General features: G+C 44.0%; 1 long non-coding RNA gene across 1 annotated transcript; it reads right to left on the bottom strand.

The window, feature by feature from the left end:
- Window positions 1–3,283: 3,283 nt before the first annotated feature.
- LOC122473287 lies at window positions 3,284–9,447 on the bottom strand. Its single transcript, XR_006294638.1, has 2 exons — window positions 7,621–9,447; window positions 3,284–4,641 (listed from the first exon to the last, which is right to left on the bottom strand). It is a non-coding gene; the product is annotated as an uncharacterized LOC122473287 (long non-coding RNA).
- Window positions 9,448–11,858: the final 2,411 nt, after the last annotated feature.

Consider the following 11,858-nt stretch of genomic DNA (forward strand, 5'->3'; position numbering starts at 1 on the left):
AACCAGAAGAAGGAAACCTAACGCTCCAGTATTGGCCTCAGTTGCAAAACGAAGCTGATGCTATCAACAGCAGTGGAGAGAGATGGAAATAATCTGGGACCCCAATGACATTGTTAAATCCTTGAATCAGCCAGCCTCAAAGCGCATCTTACTTCTAAACTTCCTGTCACTTGAGACAATAAATCTCCTTATTTTTTTAAAAAATCAGCTTAAGTCAGGATTTCTGCTACTTGCAGCAAAAGCATCTTCATGGACACAATTGTTTTCCTGTATTTACACCGTATTAGAAATCTTCAAACAGGCGGCCAGTGCTCGCCTTGTGCTCAGTTAAACATACGGTCTAACGGCAGCATGAATGTGTGTGTCCAGGAAGCAGGACTCAGGGTCACCGTGGCACTTCTGCCCCTACAGTTTGGGATCTCCAAGAGACACGTATGTTGGTTTACACGCTGGTTTTGCCAATTGAACTTGTCTTTGTTATTCTGTGAACCAATGAAAGATGCGTGAGGAAAAGAATAATTGTATAAAAGCCACACTGAATGCGTTTACTAAACAGTAGAGGGAAAGTAGCTTTACTACTGGCACGGGTGAGACAAGTAGACAATAATTGGGAAATTTTGTTTAATCTAGAAGATTCTGAACTCAGATGGTTTCCTGACTATCTTTGAGTCGTCTTTCTACTTTTTAAAGCAGTTGGGACCAGGGGGACCCTGGGTGGCTCAATCGGTTAAGCGCCAGACTTCAGCTCATGTCATGATCTCCGGGTTTGGCTTGTCAGTTTGACCCCCGCATTGGGCTCTGTGCTGTCAGCGCAGAGCCTGTTTTGGATCCTCTGTCACCCTCTCTCTACCCTTCCCCTGCTGTCTTTCTCTTTTTCAAAAATAAATAAAGATTAAAAGGGAAAAAAAAGATGCTGGGGTGCCTGGGTGGCTCAGACGGTTAAGCCTCTGACTTTGGCTCAGGCCATGATCAGGCTCATGAGTTGGAGCCCTGTGCTGGACTCTGGGATGACAGTGTGGACCCTGGAGCCTGCTTCGAATTCTGTGTCTCCTTCTGTCTCTGCTCCTCCCCTGTTCACACTCTGTCATTCTCTCTCTCAAATAAATAAATAAATATAAATAAATATTTTAAAAAGTGGTTGGTTTGTTTGTTTGTTTTTTCTAAAAAAAGAGCTGTTAGGACCAGAAACTTTTAGTTTTTTAAAGGTCTGTACAGGGGCACCTGAGTGGCTTAGTCAGTTCAGCTCATGTCATGCTCTCACAGTTCATAGGTTTGAGCCTCACATCAGGCTCTGTGCTGACAGCTCGGAACCTGGATTTGGTTCTGTGTCTCCCTCTCTCTCTGCCCCTCCCCTGCTCAGGCTCTGTCTTTCTCCCTCTCAAAAATAAATAAACATTAAAAAAAAATTTTTTTTAACTCTGTACAAAACTTCAGTCAGCTGTCACACGCTTTGTAGAAGGGGCTTTGTCCTTTCAAAATATTGTTACATGAAGGTATATTTAGATGTTTTACTTCAATAAAATAGTCACGTTGTTTTTTCATTTTTACTGTCTCCCTGCTTTTACTGAATATCTACTATAACTGATTACCTGACTAGTTGCCGGTCTGGGATCTTCCGAGGACACGTGTCCACGGCTCCCCTGCAGCCTCGTCTCCCATAGGGCCACCTGCTGCCCTCTCACGCTCTCCTCCTCTACCTCATCAGCACCCGTTGTTTAAAATTACAAGACAAGGGTACCTTTCATTTCCATAGGAAGTCAGGAAGGAGCTATGTACCCTAAAATGTTACCTGCTATTTCTGCACGAAGAGATTATAGATTTTTTTCCTTCTGTGTGTGAATAATAATGATGTGAACTAGTACTGATTTGGTAATAAGAAAGCAAAAATAAAAGATCCGCCTCCCCCCCCCCCCCCCGCCCCAGGACAAGGAATGCCTTGCTTTTTTATGAGAATTTCCTCTTTATGGAGAACTTTTAGATCCATCATATCAGGGGCACTTCATACCCACCCACTGGAGCAACCATTCACTCCCACGTACAGACAAGGAAACCAAGATGGAGAGGAGGGAGCTGTCTGGCCCCGGATGCCAGTGCTCGTAAGTCGACCCTGTTTAGATGCCTAGGTCCACGATGCCTGCTTCAACTGGTTTTTGCAGTCCTCTACATTACTAAAGGTTTCGTGAAAATAGACTGATCGCGGCGAAATATGCTTCCGGTGCCAGAATCGAGTTACATTCATATTGCCAAAATGTAGCCATCTATATAAATATAGTTCTAAATGTTGGAAGCCCAAGTCCCAAAAGGAGACTGGAGGAGAAGGAAGGCCTACCCAGCACAGGTGGCAGCTCCACACAAAGTCAATGTCACGTGGGAGATGGTAGTAACCTTTCTCGTCCAACGCCCGCTGAAGGCTTCAAGATAAACTCCATTGGTCTGCACCAGACAACTGAGGCCCGTTGTTTAACCCCTTTGGCCTTTGGCTGTGTGTTCTATAAACTGGGAGCGCTAATACCGAAACCCCTAAATCCTCTTACTAGGATTCAAATGGTAACATACGTAAAGCCCTGAAAACAGCCGCTGGTGGAGTCTATCGTCATCATCATCTTCACTATCACCATCATCACCATTATCATCAATATCATCACCATTACCAGTACCACTGACGCAAGTACCACACTACAAGTGGTACCCTTACCGGTACTATTAGAAGGAATCGCGGTACTACTGTTCTCATAAAAACTAAAAGACTTCACTGGTGCCGCCTGGTTGATGGCCATTAGAGCCAGAATATGATCAATCGGAACAGCATTCTTCTGTAAGGATTTGTCGGAGCTGTTGGGCGTCTTCTCTGCTTCACTCAGATCTCTGCATTCTCTTGCTGAGAATTTGGCCTCTCCCGGTTGACTGGGCAACCTCTCATCACCTCCAGGAACATATCGCCTCCACTTTGGCCCCCCTCAGCCCTCTGAGAATGGGAAAACGAGTTCTCTGTCGAGGAATGACCGAGAAGCGTTTCCTCGGTTCTTTTCCATCTTGGTAGTTCGTTTTGACTTCCCATGGCTCTAGAGGTTCCAGGAGGCTGCCCACATATGCAGAGCCACAGAGAGACTGGCAGGGGTGGGGGGAGATGAGGTTCATTCACCACTGGCCTGAACAGCCTGAGCGTGGGCCCTGAGGCTCAGCAGCCCCATGACCTGGTGTCCGTCCCGCCTTACCACGGTCCTTCCACCCAACCGGCCAAATCCACCGCATGATGACGTGACTACAGTTGGCAAAGTGTTTCCCATAGTATGTTATTTGTGCCACAACCTCGTAAGGAGTTATAACTGCTCCGTCTTACAGTTGAAGCAACCAAATAGTCTTTGGAAGCTGACGCTGAAGAAAACCTTAGAAGTTAACCCAACCCAATCCCTTCCTTTTTCAGATGAGGATGTTGGCCTGAAAGGTCAAGTGGCTTTGTGGCAGTGATGACGAGGGTGGCTTGACCAGATATGGCACTAAGCCCTTTATATCTATCATCTCGTTTTGTGTTCCCAACAATCCTACAAGATAGGACACATCAGATGACTAGGAGTCACAGGCAGGTTTTCTGATGTGAATGCAGTGCTGGCTCCCTGCCCCCGCAGGGCTACCCAAGGGGTGTCCCTCTACTCCTGAAGCCAGGGCCATCCAGACAAGGTCCCTGCACCACGGGGAGAGAAATGGACAAAGGCTGCCTCCAGGTGGGCAGGGCCCAGACCTTGGAAAAGCAGGTGAGACACAAGGAAGCTTGGCTAAGGATGAGACTGGAACTGGATAGCAGCAAAGGTGGCAAAGCCATCATGCAGCCTCCTACTCTGACCCCCCCAGGATCCCTTTAGCAGCCACACAGCAGGAACAGCCCAAGGAACAGGCCAGAGGTTTGTGCAGGATTTTCTTTTTCGGACATAAACCTCTCAGACTCTAGTAAACTATGAACAGGTAGGACAAAGGTCCAAAGGAGAAGTCCGCTGAATGAATATGAATTTTCACCAAAAGTAAATCACTCGTTCCCAACCCGGGATGACTGTGCCCCCCAAGGGACATTCAGCAATATCTGGGGACATTTTTATTGTCACATGAGTGGGACCAGGGTGCTACTGGCAAAGAGAGGAGAGAGGCCAAAGGTGCTACTAAGCTTTCTACAATACAGAGGGCAGCCCCCCTCCACAAAGAATTATCTGGCCCCCACTATCCATAGCATCGAAGCTGAGAAACCCCGGGGGTAAATGGGGCAGGCCTAGATGTAAACATGACGTCAATAACACTGAGCACCTCAGATTCAGAGAAATAGTGAAGCCGGGCAAAGGGTACTGGGTGGAGGTTGCAAGAGCTGACTTCAAGCCCTGACTTGGTACAACTGGTTTGGAGCTTGAGGAAAGTCGTTCACCATCTCTGGGTCTCTTTTTCTTCCTTAGAATGAGAGCAGCCATGTGATGAGGCCAGATCCTTCCTGGGGGTTGGCCTGGTGGCACACAGGAAACACCAGCAGAACGTTGTTAAGTTGTAATCACTCAAGCATGTCAGAGGTTTGTGCACCATGGTTTGTTCTAGAAGAGGATCGGTACTTTCTGCCTCCACTTACAAAGGTAATCCATCGTCATTACAGAAATCTAAGAAAATCTACAATAACACAAAGGGAAAAGAAAGAGGTATATTATGATCCCACCCCTTTCAAAGGAGTTCTGTTCTAGAACTCTCCAGATACTGAACTCCACTACTTTGAAAATGAAAAGGAAGAGGAGAGGGTGGGGTCACTGCACTCCCCTTTGGTTGGTTTTTTTGTTTTTTTTTTTTTTCTTTTTCACTTCCCTGTAGTGCAACGAAGCTTTACAGACATTGAGTCATAGGTAGAGTTCAAATAATTTTAACTCTGGCTATTTGACTTTGCAGCGGTGTCTTAACTTCTTTTCTTAATTTCTCTGTTAAATTGTGGTAAAACACACGTCATGCAAAATTTACTCTTTACCATTTTGAAGTATGCAGTTTAGTAATGTTAAGTATATTCACCCTGTTGTACAACCAATCTCCAGAACATTTTCAGCTTGCAAAAATTAAAACTCTATCTCTGCTAAATGACATCTCCCTGTTTACACCTCCCCACCTGCGGCCCCTGGCAACCACCATCTACTTTCTGTTTTATGAACTGGGCTATTCTAGACGCCTCGGAGACATGGAATCATACAACATGCGTCCTTTCGTGATTGGTTTAGTTCGCTTAGCTTAAGGTCTCCGAGGTTCGTCCAATGCTGTAGAAAGTGTTAGAATTCCTTTCCTTTTGAATAATATTCTAGTGTATGTATGTGTCACGTCTCATTTACCAATTCATCTGTTGATGGTCACTTAGGGCACTTTTATCTTTTGGCTATTGTGAACAAGGCTGCAGTGAACGTGGGTGTACAGGTATCTCTTAGGGGCACCTGCCTTGTATCTCAGTGTCTTAACAATTTCTCTACTGTGCATCTCAAAGCTTTGGAAAGTTCCTCTTTCCGAGTAGAGGGTTATAAATTTCTACTTCGGGGGGCTAAATCCAGCCCTGATGGGCCAGAGAGACGTGTCTCCAAGGTGCCCTAGTTCCTTCCAGCGCTTGACTGACTCCTAGGAGACTTGGGTCTGTAATTCCCCAACTCTACTTTCATAGGCCTGTGACCCCCCTACTCACTGGGACATTAACACAACAATAGTATCTTCCATGTGGAAGCATGTGACAGTTTACAAACCGTGTTTATCTGGACTCCCCCTCTCTGATTTTCACGGTCATACAAGGTGGGCACATGGGGATCAGTGCGTCTATTCCACACGAAGAAGGAGGAGCTCGGAAACACAGCCAGGTTGGAGAAGAGCCAAAACCTAATCATGTGATCTGTCTCCTGCTTCTGTGACCCTTACGCTCCACCACGTCTAGAAGTGATAGGGTGATGAGCTGGGGGTCGTATTGGGGAACTCGCCAGTCAAATAGATAGAGGGGATCGGAATGTCTCAGTCTTTTTAGTCACTCATGATAAAACACACAGGCACAGAGACAAATACCCGTGTGTGCATTTGCATGCGTGAAAAGAGAAAGAAGCACGCATCTAAAAGGTGGGAAAAAAGATAAATAATGCCTGATCAATTACAGACCAGTACCATCAAGTAAATCCCGGAGTTAATTAAATTCGTAGGTGTCCCTACTTAAAAGGATCTCTTAACAGATTTATAACCTAGACTTTGTCAACAAGCTTAACTATTAGCAAAAGAGAAATCGTTTTCTGTTACAAATGATGCATTGGCCTGTTGGGAAAAAATTCGCCACCTGAATGGAGCTTGCAGCATAGCCATGAAGAAGAGTTGGCGCTGGACAGAATGTAAATTATGGTAGCTCTGAAGATGGGACCTCTTAGAATCCCTCTGGAATTACAGGCTGCAAAAGGGATTTGGCCGCATCACTGCTGTGCCTGCTGCTCTTCGTTTCTGTTCTTCCGCTCCATTCACTGCAACTAGCCACTCACACGTAAATAAATAGCAACTTAATCAAAGCCTTTGTGCTAGTTTATTAAAATACTTACATAATACTCCACTCTCTCTTCAGATCCTTCTCCCACAGCTTTTACGCTGAAGCAGTGACTTGTCTGTGTTTTCACATAAGCCCAGAAGCATCACTTCCCTTCTTGAATTGCTCCTGTACAATGGCAAGACTAACACCCTTTCAAAACGGTGACATCTGCAGATTCCTTGGTCTTCAGACAAAACGCTGTCCAAATTTCAGGAGTTTTCCCTGAGCATGACTCAGGGTTTTTCTATCTTATCTCAATCTCCAGTTGATTAGAGAACTTTTCCGGTCTTACAGCATGATTTGTGAGGGGTCCCTGTTGAGACGAAGTTGAATGTTCCAGATTAAGTATATTGTTCTGCATGAGAAATCACCAGGGCCTGCAGAATGGCTGTGAAATTAGCCGTGGATCTGCCTCGGATGTCTGACAGCAATGTCTGCCTCAAGGCCAGAGAAAGTCTAGACCGGTTGCCCCACGGGGCTATTTGGTAGTGTTTGGGGACATTTGGGGTTGTGGCAACTGGGGGAAAGAGGTGCCACTACATCTAGCCGGTCGAGGTCAGGGATGTTGCTAACCATCCTACAACGCACGGGACAGCCCCTCAACAAAGACGAATCCGATCGACACATGTTTGCGGGGACTGAAAGAACCAAGTACCACAGCATGAGCACCTTGAACAACAAAAATGTGTTGTCTCGCAGTTCTGGAGTCTGCGTCAGTGCCTCTTAAGGGTGTGAGGGAAGCATCTGTTCCAGGCCTCTCTCCAGGGCTCGCAGATGTCCGTCTTCCTGTGTCTCTTCACGTTGTCTTCCCCGTGTGCATCTCTGTGTTTAAATTTCCCCTTTTTTGTAAGCCACCAGTCATATCAGATTGGTTGGCCCTAATGACCTAATTTTAGCTTGATAACCTCTGTAAAGTCCCCATCTCTAAATAAGGTTGCCTTCTGAGGTACTAAGGGTTAGAAGAACTTCGACGTATGACTTGGGGGGAGGGGACGCAAGTCAACCCATAACGCAGCCTAAAATGTCAACAACACTGAGTTTGAGACACTCTTGTGTAAATGGTTACTTACCTTCCCTGCCTGCTTTTTCTCCTCTCTGTCCTTAATTCGGCTGAATCTTTGGAATAACATACCTAGAAAAAAGATAAGAATTCTCATTTATCATCAGGATATAATCACCAGGCATTTAGGGATGGATACGTACAGACATCACAATGGTTAGGTAAAAACTCCACTTCCGTGCCCCAAATAGACCCTTTTATTTTGCCACCTATTTTCCTTTTTTCTCTGGGTTCTTCCCCTTCGACTGGCTTTGGTTTTGAGGCCACTGGTCAGATGCCCATGGAATGCAGCCATCCGTGTCCTATATAAAAAGAATGCTAGTAGAGGAAGCCTTCTGAAACAGTTTCAAGTTATGGGTAACTGAAAAATGCCTTTGCAGTCCAGAGTAATGTTAAAATATGAGCCTCCAGTGAATCAGATGGGGGCTCGCATCCCACTGGGTCATTGTTGCTGTGTAACCTTTGGAAAGCTAATTAACCTCTCTAAATCTCCAACAGTTTCCTTCCTGGTAAAAGGGGGAGATAACAAGAATATCTGCACCACAGATAGAGCTGCAGTAGCGATTAAAGGAAATAATGCATCCAGTGAGATTAGCTTAATGCCCGGCACAGAGAATGTAGCCACTGAACATCAGCTGCAGAGGTCTGGTTCTTTCCTGCCAGTAAATGTCTCCTTCCATGGTACCCGGGCCATCACCGGTATTATTGGTATTATTATTTTTAATACATTGGTATTATTATTTTTAAAAGACATGAAAATGTCTCTGTGAATTCATTCCTTCACGCCGTGATGCCCGTGGTGCACTTTCTGTGTGCGGGGCACTCACTGGGCATGCAAATGTGGGTAAGATCCATGCAATTTAGCAAAGGAGGGAAACAAGTAAATAATAACGGCTGTGCATGAAGTGCCATTATAGAACTATACATAACACTTTATGGGAACTTGAAGAAAGATTCATGGAAAAGGCCTTCGGGAAAATACAAAGGCCTTTGCAGAAAATATTTACAGAAACCTGAAGTCATCATGTTGATTCACCCAAATGCAACTCGGGATTTACACCAGCAGCTTTTTTAGAATCTATTATGACAAAATCATGCCCCTTTCACACTACAAGGGTTTTTCAAATATTAAATGAAAAATGTAGAAGAGAAGAGAGAGAACATTTTTAACATTAATGGTTTGTTTCCGTGAAGAGAGAAATGAGACAACATCTCATTTGATGATGATGAATTATTTCCAATATTCATGGGTGAACTAAGCAATTAAAAATTTGTAGTGTGTTCGTTTCAGCCATAAAAAAATGAAAGATTAATCTGGGAAATCCCACTCATGTTACAAAGACAGTAGGAGTGGAAAATATAGGGACAGCTATTTCTAACAAAGTTGCTTTTAGTAAGAAAATATTTAGAACAAAAGAAATTGCTGAATATAATATTTATGAAAGAGAGCATCTGTTTTATTCACAACTGTTGTTACTGCTTAGGACTGTAGCACAAAGCAGATTCAGAAGAAGCTGTTGAGTAAGTTGGTTGCTTATCAGTCAAAAGATAATAAATAATAAGATGAGTGGGAAAAAGTCAGCTTTCAAGATGTCTACATTAAAAAAAGAGTTTGGAATGTCGTGTTGGAAATACCACGCACAGAGAATTTCCTTCTGACCTTTGGAGGCTCGCTTCAGATCATTAAATAATCAGTTTAGACTGACGTATGTTGAGGGCCCACTGCTGCTGAGTTGGGGGAGGCACCCGTGAGAGAAAGGCTGCCCTGCTTTTGTTTGTTTTTAAAGTTTATTTATTTATTTAAAGAGAGAGAGAGTGCGCGTTCAGGCAGAGGGAGAGGGAGAGAGAAAGAATCCCAAGCAGGTTCCACACCATCAGTGCAGAGCTCTAGGAGGGACTCGATCTCACACACTGTGCGATCATGACCTGAGCTGAAATCAAGAGTCAGATGCTTAACTGACTGAGCCACCCGGGCGCCCGTATTTGTTTATAGAAAGTATAATTGGGGGCACCTGGGCGGCTTAGTCGGTTAAGTGTCTGACTTCTGCTCAGGTCATGATCTCGCAGTCCGTGAGTTCAAGCCCCGCATCAGGCTCTGTGCTGATGGCTCAGAGCCTGGAGACTGCTTTTCAGATCTGTGTCTCCCTCTCTCTCTGCCCCTCCCTTGCTCACACTCTGTCTCTCTCTCTCTCTCTGTCTCTCAAAAATAAATAGACATTAAAAAAAAAAAAGTATAGTTGAAAAGGGTTGCCCTGCTTTAGTGAGGAGGAGGTGGACAGGGACATGGAATCCAGCTGCGAGGAGTTAGGAATTGACTCCTGGAGAACTAACACATTATTGAAATAAAAAGTCTTTCCCCCATCCATCCATTCATTCAATAATCACTCTTTTTTTTTAACTTTTTTTTTAACGTTTATTTATTTTTGAGACAGAGAGAGACAGAGCATGAACGGGGGAGGGGCAGAGAGAGAGGGAGACACAGAATCAGAAGTAGGCTCCAGGCTCTGAGCCATCAGCCCAGAGCCCGATGCCGGGCTCGAACTCACGGACCGCGAGATTGTGACCTGAGCTGAAGTCGGACGCTTAACCGACTGAGCCACCCAGGCGCCCCAATAATCACTCTTTAAGCACTTACAATATGCTAGGCACAAGGTTTGGGACCAGAAAGGAAATGTCGGATGAGATATTGCCATAGCCCAAGAGCTTCAAGGTCTGGTTGAAGGACACAGACATGTAAATAACAAGAGTAATCAAGTGTTAGAGATGTGATAGAAGCACCATTCTATCCATGTGATGGTCCGGGTACCATGGAGGGAGACATTTACTGGCAGGAGAAGACCAGACCTTGGAAGTGGAAAAGCCCCCAGTCAACTCAGGCACCAGAAGCAAGACCCAGGAAGTGAGAAGAGAGAATTCAGAGCAGTTCTGGCCTCCCCTACTGGTTCCCCCCACCCACTGCCTAGAAACCCCACTCACCAAGGGAAACAGGGTGGGTTACTCAAATTACTGGAAGCTTAGTCTGCCAAAAAATAATTTGTAAAATCATCAGTTCATCAAATGTACCTTTCTACAAAACAAAAACAAAAACAAAAACAAAACTTGCTTCTCTTAATTATTGATAAACCGTCGTAGGAAATTAATTTGTCTCCAATGGAACAGTTTTAGTAGTTTAGGAGGATTTCTGTAGTTTTTATTGACAAGGTTTCATTCTGTCATCATAGAGGCATTTAAAGAAATCGTCAAGTGTTTTTGAACTGTATTTCAAATTCAGAAATCATCCTATAACCGAAATATCAGTGCTTGCTTCCTGCAAGAATTTTTCAGTTTGTACTGATTTCTTTCATGCCATTTTGGTTTTGCAAACATTTCAGCAGTTTTGTGATGATTCTGCCAATTTCTCAAGTATGTTGTCAACCCAACTTCTCCAACAATTTAATAATTCAAGTCTACTGTGTGATGTGATTGTTCCTGTAGCTTGCAGTTTATTTCTCACCTTACCAATCTCTCCAGCGTTTTAGGATTTTGTATTTTGTGTTTACAGTCAGTGAATATCAAAGTTGAGGCACTGGTCATAGAAATCATTATGATACAATCTTCTGGGCTGCCTCACTTCCTTTCTGCTGCCTTGGTTTGTTTTGTCTCAATTGATTCTTCTTAGAAATTTGAAATGCCATCATTTTTTTTGTAGGGTAGTTTGGACTACTGCTCATTTTTTTTTGCAGGTGCTCTCAAATTTAAATTTTAAGTTTAAATTTAAATACAACTGTATCTGCAGTTTCTTCCCGAAAATCCCCAGCTAAACCTTCATCCCTTTATCTTAAGCCTTTACGGTTTTAATCTAATTTGACTTAATGTAACATAATTACGTTTTAATTGCTGGAAGTTCAAAGTTAACATTCATGTGCTATTTGAGGAATTGGCAAAGAATACTAAGCATTGAAGAATAGAAAAATGACATTCAAATCTTTAAAAAAGACAATCTTTTGGGGGCATGTGGGTGGCTCAGTGGGTGGGCATTCAACTCCTGATCTTGGCTCAGGTCATGATTTCACAGAGATCGAGCCCCTGTGTTGGGCTCTGTACTGACAGCACAGAGCCTGCTTGGGATTCTCTTTCTTGGTCTCTGCCCCTCTTTGGCTTATGCTCATGTTCGGTCTCTCTCTCTCTCAAAATACATAAATAAACTTAAAAAAAATAAAAAAGACAATCTTTTGAATAGCAATAAAATTTAAAAGTTAGATAAATTGG

The sequence above is a fragment of the Prionailurus bengalensis genome, chromosome B4 (genome assembly GCF_016509475.1).
Source record: "Prionailurus bengalensis isolate Pbe53 chromosome B4, Fcat_Pben_1.1_paternal_pri, whole genome shotgun sequence".
In the NCBI taxonomy this organism is placed as follows: domain Eukaryota; kingdom Metazoa; phylum Chordata; class Mammalia; order Carnivora; family Felidae; genus Prionailurus; species Prionailurus bengalensis.